Genomic DNA, 8,948 nt, shown 5'->3' with positions numbered 1-8,948 from the left:
ATCTGCTGTGTACTGAACGTCCTCCCATCAAACCAGGATGTTCTGCTACTACCCCATCCCCACCCCAGTGAAGTCCTCTTTCTCGTCTTCTCTCTGCCCCTTTCTTTCTCCTTTTCCTCCAGTCTTCACTAATTTGACATTTTGAAATACTCCACCTCTTAGCCACAGCATCTAATAATTTCTTGACCTCCTTGATATATGAACAACTAAATAGTTTTTGGCTCAGTAATAAGACTTACTATGTCAGACTGAAAAAGAAATAACATCTACACAGGGAGATAAGCTTGGCGCTTTGTGACCACCTAGAGGGGTGGGATAGGGAGGGTGGGAGGGAGACGCAAGAGGGAGGAGATATAGGGATATACGTATACACATAGCTGATTCACTTTGTTATGCAGCAGAAACAAACACACCATTGTAAAGCAATTATAAAGATGTTAAAAAAAAAAGAAAGAAAGAACGTCTAAAACATCTTGTCCCCACAAATCACCACTCTTTCAAGTCTATAGCAAATATCTACAATTAAGTATCAAGTGAATAAATAAAATTAAAATTTTGTTTGCTAACAAACCCTGATTCTTGGATCAATAAAAACTGTTTGTATGACAATATCGCTGTAGATCTATTTTTTTTTTCTGTTGGTCTCACATGTTCACATTCAGCTAAATGTTCAACGTGGATTCATTTATGGAGCGAGGAGATTTTTGATGTCTCCCTGGCCAAAGACCCCTCTGGATGACTGCTGTCATTGCCTCTCCGGGACAATGTTCTCCTCTGGGGGATTTTTCCATTGGTCGTGGGTCATCACCATTCTCAGAATGTATTGTTTGTCTCTACCTAGGACCCTGTAAGTGAGAGAATCATAACTGAGGGCTTTGGCATTAAACAGGTCTGGGTTCAGTCCCAACCCAGCAATTCTATTCTCTCCCATGTGCACAACGCCCCATGGTCGTGGATGAATATGGCAGCACTGTGTTTAGTAGAGAAACAAAGGAGACAACCTAAATGCCCACCCCAAGGAAATGTACTGCTCTGCTGGAATACTACACAACAGTTAAAAGAAGTGATCTAGATGTTTACAAGACTGTACATTTATCAAGTGCTTACCATGGAATAACTGGAAAATTTTCTGTTCTATGGCTAATGATTTCAAATCCACCCCCCATGCAGTGATGTTGGTAATGCTTGCTTGAGAACACAAGAGGGATTCTGTGGAAATCTGTATCAGTGATAGAAATAAATAATTCAGCATCTTTGTCTTAGTGATGGACAGCCAGGGGCATCTTTCACAACAGCAGCAACAACAAATGGCAGTTACTGAGCTCTTTCTGTATCAGGCACTGTTCTACACGCTTTACACGTTTAACTCAATTTCTCCTCCAGCAGCGCAATAAAGTAAAGACTACGAGAACATGCGTGCCACAGATAAAGAAATTAAAGCACAAAGAAAATAGGGAATTTGCCCTAGGTCACACACTAGTGATGGTAGGACTGGAATCCAACTCAGACAGGCTGACTTCAGATCCTGTGGCCCTAACCACATTGCTGCCTGTATTTCTATTGGAATCAAAATGGATAGATGTCAAAATAAAATGTGAATGGGGAAAAAAGGATGCAGAATTTTATGTAAGATATTATTTATGGAAACTTTAAGAGTACATATATATTATAATAATACCAAGTACTAGCTACTAGCATATAAATGTATTATGTAAAAGTGTTTTTATGTGGATTGGAAGAAGCTACACCTAGCTGCTGCGAGCAGTTCATTAGGGAAAGAGGGGAAAACAAGGCCTCAGGAGGGGGAGGGGAGAAAAGAAATTGAACAGAACTGTATCCCTAATATTTTATCTAATATTTTACCTCTTTAAAAAGTTTTCTTCAACTTTGTTTAGTATGTGAAGTCAATGCACTGCCCTTTTAGTTTTCCCAGTACTCTTACAAAATGTCTCATTTTTTTCCTGTCATTCATATTTGCAAAGCCCAGAATCCATGAACATGCTTTAAATTTAATCCTACCAATTAACATTTGTATTATTATTTATTATTGCATTTTAATAGTATGAAAAGATTTGAAGGCAAAACCAAATAGGTTAAACAAATAAACTTTACTTCCTAATGATAAAAGTGAGGGAGGTTCATTTTAGAAATTTTAGAAAATTCAGAAAATTCCAATATGCAAAAGGACACTTCACTGAAATACCACTGTTTACAGTCCCATGTATATTGTTCCAGGGTTATTCTGTGATTAAATACATATATAATTTTATATAAAATGACATTATACTGTATATCTATCTCCATAAACTGCTATTTTCCACTTAATACACAGCAAATGTCTTTAAATACATTTCTGCATTAAACAGTTACATATGTTTGATTCTGTGGATGTATATATTTAACCAACTGTTATTCCCCCCTCCAAGAAAAAGAAGTTTAAATAAAAACATTTTTGTAAAAATGAAAGCTGAAAGAACTTGTTGCTAGCAGACCTACACTACAAACAAGTATAAAAAGAAGTTCCTATGGCTGAATGAAAGTTATTCCAGATGGAAATTCAGGAAACTCTTCAAAGGAATGAAGAGCATCAGAGGTAAATAAGTGAGTAAATAACTTTTTGTATATATTTTTTTACATTTCTATAAAAGATAATTTAAAATTTAAAGCAAAAAGGAATAACAGTGTATTGTAGGTTTTATAACAGAAGTAAAATTAAACGATATGACAGTAATAACACAAAAGATGGCAGGAGAAAATGGAAGCAAACTCTGGTAATGTTCTTATATTATTCAGGAAGTTGTACAATATTATTTGAAGCAAAATGTGATAGGAGGCACATTGTAGACCTAAGAGCAACTACTAAATAATTAAAACAAAAAATATGAAACAAGACAGTAATTATATGATTCAAAGTAATAACTGATATTTAAAGAAAGAGAGAACTTACTTAAACTTAAAAGCTTTTACACAGCAAAGGAAACCATTGACAAAATGAAAAGACAACTTACTGAATGGGAGAAAGTACTTACAAATGATATGACCAATAATGGATTAACAGCAAACATATATAAACAGCTCATACAACTCAACATCAAAAAATCAAACTACCTGATTAAAAAATAGGTAGAAAAATAGACATTTTCCCAAGGAAGACATGCAGGTGGCCAACAGGCACATGAGAAGATGCTCAACATCGCTAATCATCAGAGAAATACAAATCAAAACCACAATGAGATATCACTGCACCTGTCAAAATGGTTATTTTCAAAAAGAACACAAATAACAAATGTTGACAAGGATGTAGAGAAAAGGAAACCCTCGTACACTTGATGGGAATGTGAATTGGTGCAGCCACCGTGGTAAACAATATGGAGGTTTCTCAAAAAAACTAAAAATAGAACTACCATATGACCCAGCAATTCCACTCCTGGATATATATCTGAAAAAAACAAAAACACTAATTCGAGAAGATACATGCACCCCAATGTTCACAGCAGCATTATTCATAATTGCCAAGATATGGAAGCAACCTGAGTGTCCATGAGCAGATGAATGGATAAAGAAGATGTGGTATACACACACACTCACACACACACAATGGAATACTACTCAGCCATAAAAAAGAACAAAATTTTGCCATTTGCAGCAACATGGTTGGACTTGGAGGGCATTATGCTAAGTGAAATAAGTCAGACAGAGAAAGACACACACTGTATCTTACCACATATGTGGAATCTAAAAAATACAACAAACTAGTGAATATAACAAAAAAAGAAGCAGACTCATAGACACAGAGAACAAAATAGTGGTTACCAGTGCAGAGAGGGGGAAGAGAGGCAACATAGAGGCTGGGGAGTGGACATACAAACTACTGGGAGTAAGATAGGCTACAAGGCTGTATTGTACAACACAGGGAATATTACAATATTTTGTAATAACTATAAATGGAGTGAAACCTTTAAAAATTGTATACAAAATTTTTTTTAATTTAAATAAATAAATAATAAAAAATAAAGAAAGGAAGGACTCATCATTGAGAGATGCAGGCCGACTTCACCATTTTCACCTGCTGCTCTTCCAGGACTAAAAATATCCTCTAACATTTTGACTCTGGTCTACTTCCTTAGTCCCACCTTTCAACTCAAAATATGGAGGCTGGGACTTCCCTGGTGGTAAAGTGGTTAAGAATCCGCCTGCCAATGCAGGGGACATAGGTTCGAGCCCTGGTCCAGGAAGATCCCACATGCCATGGAGCAGCTAAGTCCGTGCACCACAACTACTGAGCCCTCGTGCCACAACTACTGAAGCCCGCCTGCCTAGAGCCTGTGCTCTGCAACAAAGAGAGGCTACCGCAATGAGAAGCCCGCACACTGCAGCGAAGAGTAGCCCCTGCTCACCGTAACTAGAGAAAGCACACACGCAGCAATGAAGATCCAACGCAGCCAAAAATAAAATAAAGTAAATAAATAAGTTTTAAAAAATATATATGGAGGCAACCAAACCCACCTGAGCAAACTTTTGAGAAAACAGACATAGGCAAATAGTCCATAGGGGTCCATCGAGAGAACTGAACTAGATGAGAGCCAGGTGTCCTCATCATGAGCCTGTGACTTAACCAGAGAAGCTTGGGTCCTGAAGCTTTGACATTAATCACTTTTATTTCAATTTTAACAACGTTTATCACCACTGAAGACATTTTAGATTCACTTTTTAATACAGTTTAATGTCTGATAACCAAAGTGGAAGTCTGCTGGCATTTTCAATACCAAGGGATAAATTTTTCTAAGACTCAGTTCCTTTTTGCATCCGTGTCCACAGAGACAAAACACAGTGACTTGGGCTTGAATGAGCCCTTCAGGAACAACCAGCTGTTGATGCCAAATACATCTGCGCTTGGGTGATAGAAATCAAACAGACTTTATGAATCATCCCATTTTGTTGCCTGGATCCAGGCACAGCTCTGCATATGCCTCTGACAAGTCCTCTTGTTCAGTGAGGTGCAGCCAGTGGCTGCAGGCCTCTGGCAGCTGGGACTTTTTTTAATGGTTCATCAATCTCAAAGTATTGAGGTCAAAGTCACTCTAGACCCATCCCAGGCTTCCTTTGTGGCTATGGGCGAACCACCTGACCTCCTAGAATCTTGCATTAGTCACTGGTAATTATTATATTAATGAAACATAATACTTAGGCCTTAATATGTGCCCTGAATGGGCTCTAAGTGACTATATAATACATATGTATAATAAATAATACATACATATATATAATAATATAAGAAATAGTACACATTCACTTAATCCTCACAATAGATAATGAAACTGAGACAGAGAGAATTTGAGTACCCTCCCCTCAAATACAAAATGAAGAAGTGACAGAGCTGAAGCTTCAAACCCAAGACTCAGCTCCAGCTCTTCACCTTGGTACCACACGGCCTCTGGTAAAGGAATGGTGAGAGACTGAGCCATCCCAAAGTCAACTCATTTTTACCACCAATTTCAAGGTGACAATAGACAAACACTGGGACAGAACACAATAACCTCACTTCTTACTCATGTCCCTACCACTAATCCGCTGTCCCCACAGCCTCCCTTTGACTGGCCCAAATGTTCATCTTGGAAACACTTCCCCCAGAGAGTTAGAGACAGCTCCCCTGCAGTCACTCTGGAGGGTCCACCTGTGTACCAGATCTCGCTCTAGTGCTGACATGTCAAGCCAAGTTGGCTTTCTTACCCTTAACGAATGAATTCATTTGTTCATTAAACAAATATTTATCAAGCACCTGTTATGTGCCAGCCCAGGCACTGTGCCAGGAACTGGGAATACAGCGCTAGATAAATAGGCATAGCCCTTGCCCTTGCAGAACATACAACCGAGTAAAGGAGACAGATAGTGAACTCATAATCATTAACAGTTTGAAGAGGGAGGGAACATTTAGGGGAAATGTAATAGAAGAGCTGACATTTGAGCAGAAATTTTAGGGTTTAGTGGGTGTTTGTCAGTCAAACAAGGAGAATAAAATTCCAAGTTGGGAGTGAGCACGTGCAAAGGCATGAAAGAGGGAAACAGATTTGAGAGTTCCATGACTGTGGGACTATGGGCAAATGATGGCCGAACAGGAAATCAGGTGAAAGAGATTAGGCAGGCTTTGACTGAAGAAAGCAAACTAAGCCAGGACATGTGTCTCCTCGCCCCCTTTACACGCCAATAAAATCACAGAAAGGAGCACAAAAGGAAGAAGCCAACAAAAACAAAGATATAGGAAGAAGGTAATCAGTGGATGCATCAAGGTGGAAAGCACTAGAAACGGTGTTGACTCATGAAGCAGAGTAGATGACAGACATCTAAGTTTGAGGTTTCCCCAAAGCAGACCCTGAGACAAAGACTTGTGTACAGGTAATTTATTTGGAAGGTGATCCCAAAAAAGCATAATGAGGGAGATGGGAAAGAAAGGGAGAAAAAGCCAATCAAGTGCATGTTAATTTGAAGGTTATTAGTAGGCAACTAGGGCTCCATCCCGGTAGGGATGTAATGCACCTCAGAGCTGGAGTATTTATGCAACAAATTCCATCCCTCACTGGTTGAAGGTTGTCCCTGGAGGCTTTAACCCTCCAGCACTTTCAGGCTGCCCTGCTTGCTGAGCCAAGCCCTCCTGGCCCAGGAGAAAGCCTCCAAGTAAGGAAAGGCAGGTACCTGAAGTAGGAAATTGTTGGTATCTACAGGAACTGGAACTGCAGGTGAACTCAGAGGTGAGCTGCAGGGATGTGGTGCCAGGTATCAACAGCTTCTGCTATGTACAATAGGCTCCAAACTCAGAATGTGAAGGACAGCAGGAAAGGGGCAGGACTTAACTGGAAATTAGCTGAAATTCAGTTCACCAAGCAAACATTCTCTCACAACACCATGCATAATAGACTCTGCAGCCAGATCATTACCCTTCTCTTGCTCTATTATTCATCCAAAACTGAAAAGTTACAAAGGGTGGTAATACCATACTCAAATACGTTTCTTCCAAAATCCAAAAAGTCTCACCAAGTGCTATGCCTCCTTTTATTGGTAGACAATGAAAGATACAGCAACCTGTCTTTTACCTTGCAGGAGCTGCTTCAACTGGACCCCCAGAAACCACTAGGGAGACAGACCACTAAATGTTCACAGGCTTTATCTCCCACCTTGGGTTCACATATGTCTCATTAAGGCATCTTAAGTACCTGCTACTTCGTGCTCATCAGATCTAATTAATATCGGCATCAAAATTGTGGTCCACTATAATGTTGCATGGAATGTCAAAATGTCCAAGGCTTTGGTGGACCATATTATAACAGAAGGCAGAACAGATTGTGTAGACCTGAGGCAAGACTGGGGAAATATACGGTTGGTTCTTTTGGGTAAAAGCAATTTGTGTCTGGTGATACAAAGTAGTAAAGAGAAAAAAGCATTTTCCGGGTCAATATCCAAATACCAGGTGCCCAGGGCTGTATTAATTTGCTCCAGCATGTACACCATACCTGAAAGAGCATGTAAAATTGGAATCAAGTTTACAATCATCTACAGTCATTCTCCAAGATTTTTCTGCCTTCTTCAAAGGCCAAAGAGGAAAGTTAAATGAGGACGCAGCAAGTCGCAGCAGCTCACATCTTTTATGTGTTCGACAATAGCAGTATTAGCTATTTCCTCCCATGTCAGACTTTGTGCTTGTCAACCTAATTATGGATCTAGTGACAAGGGGAGATTGGACTGGGTCTTGATGATGATTGGCATCCTCTTGTAAGGCAACTTCCCCAAGTGAAATTATTACTATCTTCAAGCTAGAGAAGATTAGTCTTCTCAGATGCAGAAGGGTAGCCTGCTTCCACCAACAAGGGAAGCTTGAAATGGCTTGGGGATTTGAGATTCTCAACTCTACCTGAGCCCATAATATGTCCCCATCCAAGTCTTAAGATTTCATTCCTTCTCAATGTTCTAACTGTCACAAGAGAGACATGGCAAAGCTGTGAATTCAGTTAAATTTTGTATTTCATTTTCAGCTAGATTGGCTCTGTGGCTATAAGAAATAAGAGATTATTTTACGGTTGCCCTAGAAGCTCTCTGGTTCTCTATAACTAGAGCTGAGAATCTAAACATCTAAGCTTGTCATTTTCTTTCTCTAAGTGCTCCCAAGTACCCAGAAGAATCCACCCCAGGCTACTGTCCTCTGTAGCCATCATTACTGCCACAATGGTCAAGTGCAGCAGCCACTTGTTCCCAAGGATACTTGCTTCTGTAGATGCTTCATCACAATTGACCACACATGAGATAGGTTAGAGATTAAATTTGCCAGCAAATGGGTTTTGACACCAAGATTTTTTAAAAAATCTTTCAGATTTCACAGACTTTTGAATTTTAAAACTGTTGATAAAAAATTATGAACTTGTGATAATATAACTATACTGGGGGGAGAAAAAGAGGAGATGGGGATCGCTGTGTAAGAGAGCTAAAATTTTAATTTATTATAGCAAGAATTAAATAGATGATTTCTAAAGCTGAAAAGCAAAGAAATATTAATATAAGCTTTTAAATAGGGATATCACCAAAAGAACAAAATAGAAATGATTAAAAGTGGTTGCTTCTATGGATAAAGATGGATGAGAAAAGTGGATCAGGGGACTATTATGAGACTGCCTGTTCTATTTATTTTAACCATTTTTTGGTAGCATTTGATTTTTTTTTTTTTTTTAAAGAATTTAAGCCAGGCCCAGAACACTCAAGGATACCAAGGAAAGACATGTAACTTTTATCCCTGAGTGACAGAGAATCAACAAAAGTATTTAAGCAAGAGAATGGTATGATCAAAAACTGTTTTTAAGAAAGGTCTGGGGGCTTCCCCGGTGGGGCAGTGGTTGAGAGTCTGCCTGCCGATGCAGGGGACGCGGGTTCGGGAAGATCCCACATGCCGTGGAGCGGCTGGGCCC

This window comes from Monodon monoceros, unplaced genomic scaffold (assembly GCF_005190385.1).
Source record: "Monodon monoceros isolate NGI ecotype Baffin Bay Population unplaced genomic scaffold, NGI_Narwhal_1 Super_Scaffold_12, whole genome shotgun sequence".
NCBI lineage: Eukaryota > Metazoa > Chordata > Mammalia > Artiodactyla > Monodontidae > Monodon > Monodon monoceros.
The sequence above is the reverse complement of the archived record's forward strand: the minus strand, read 5'-3'. Positions refer to the sequence as shown.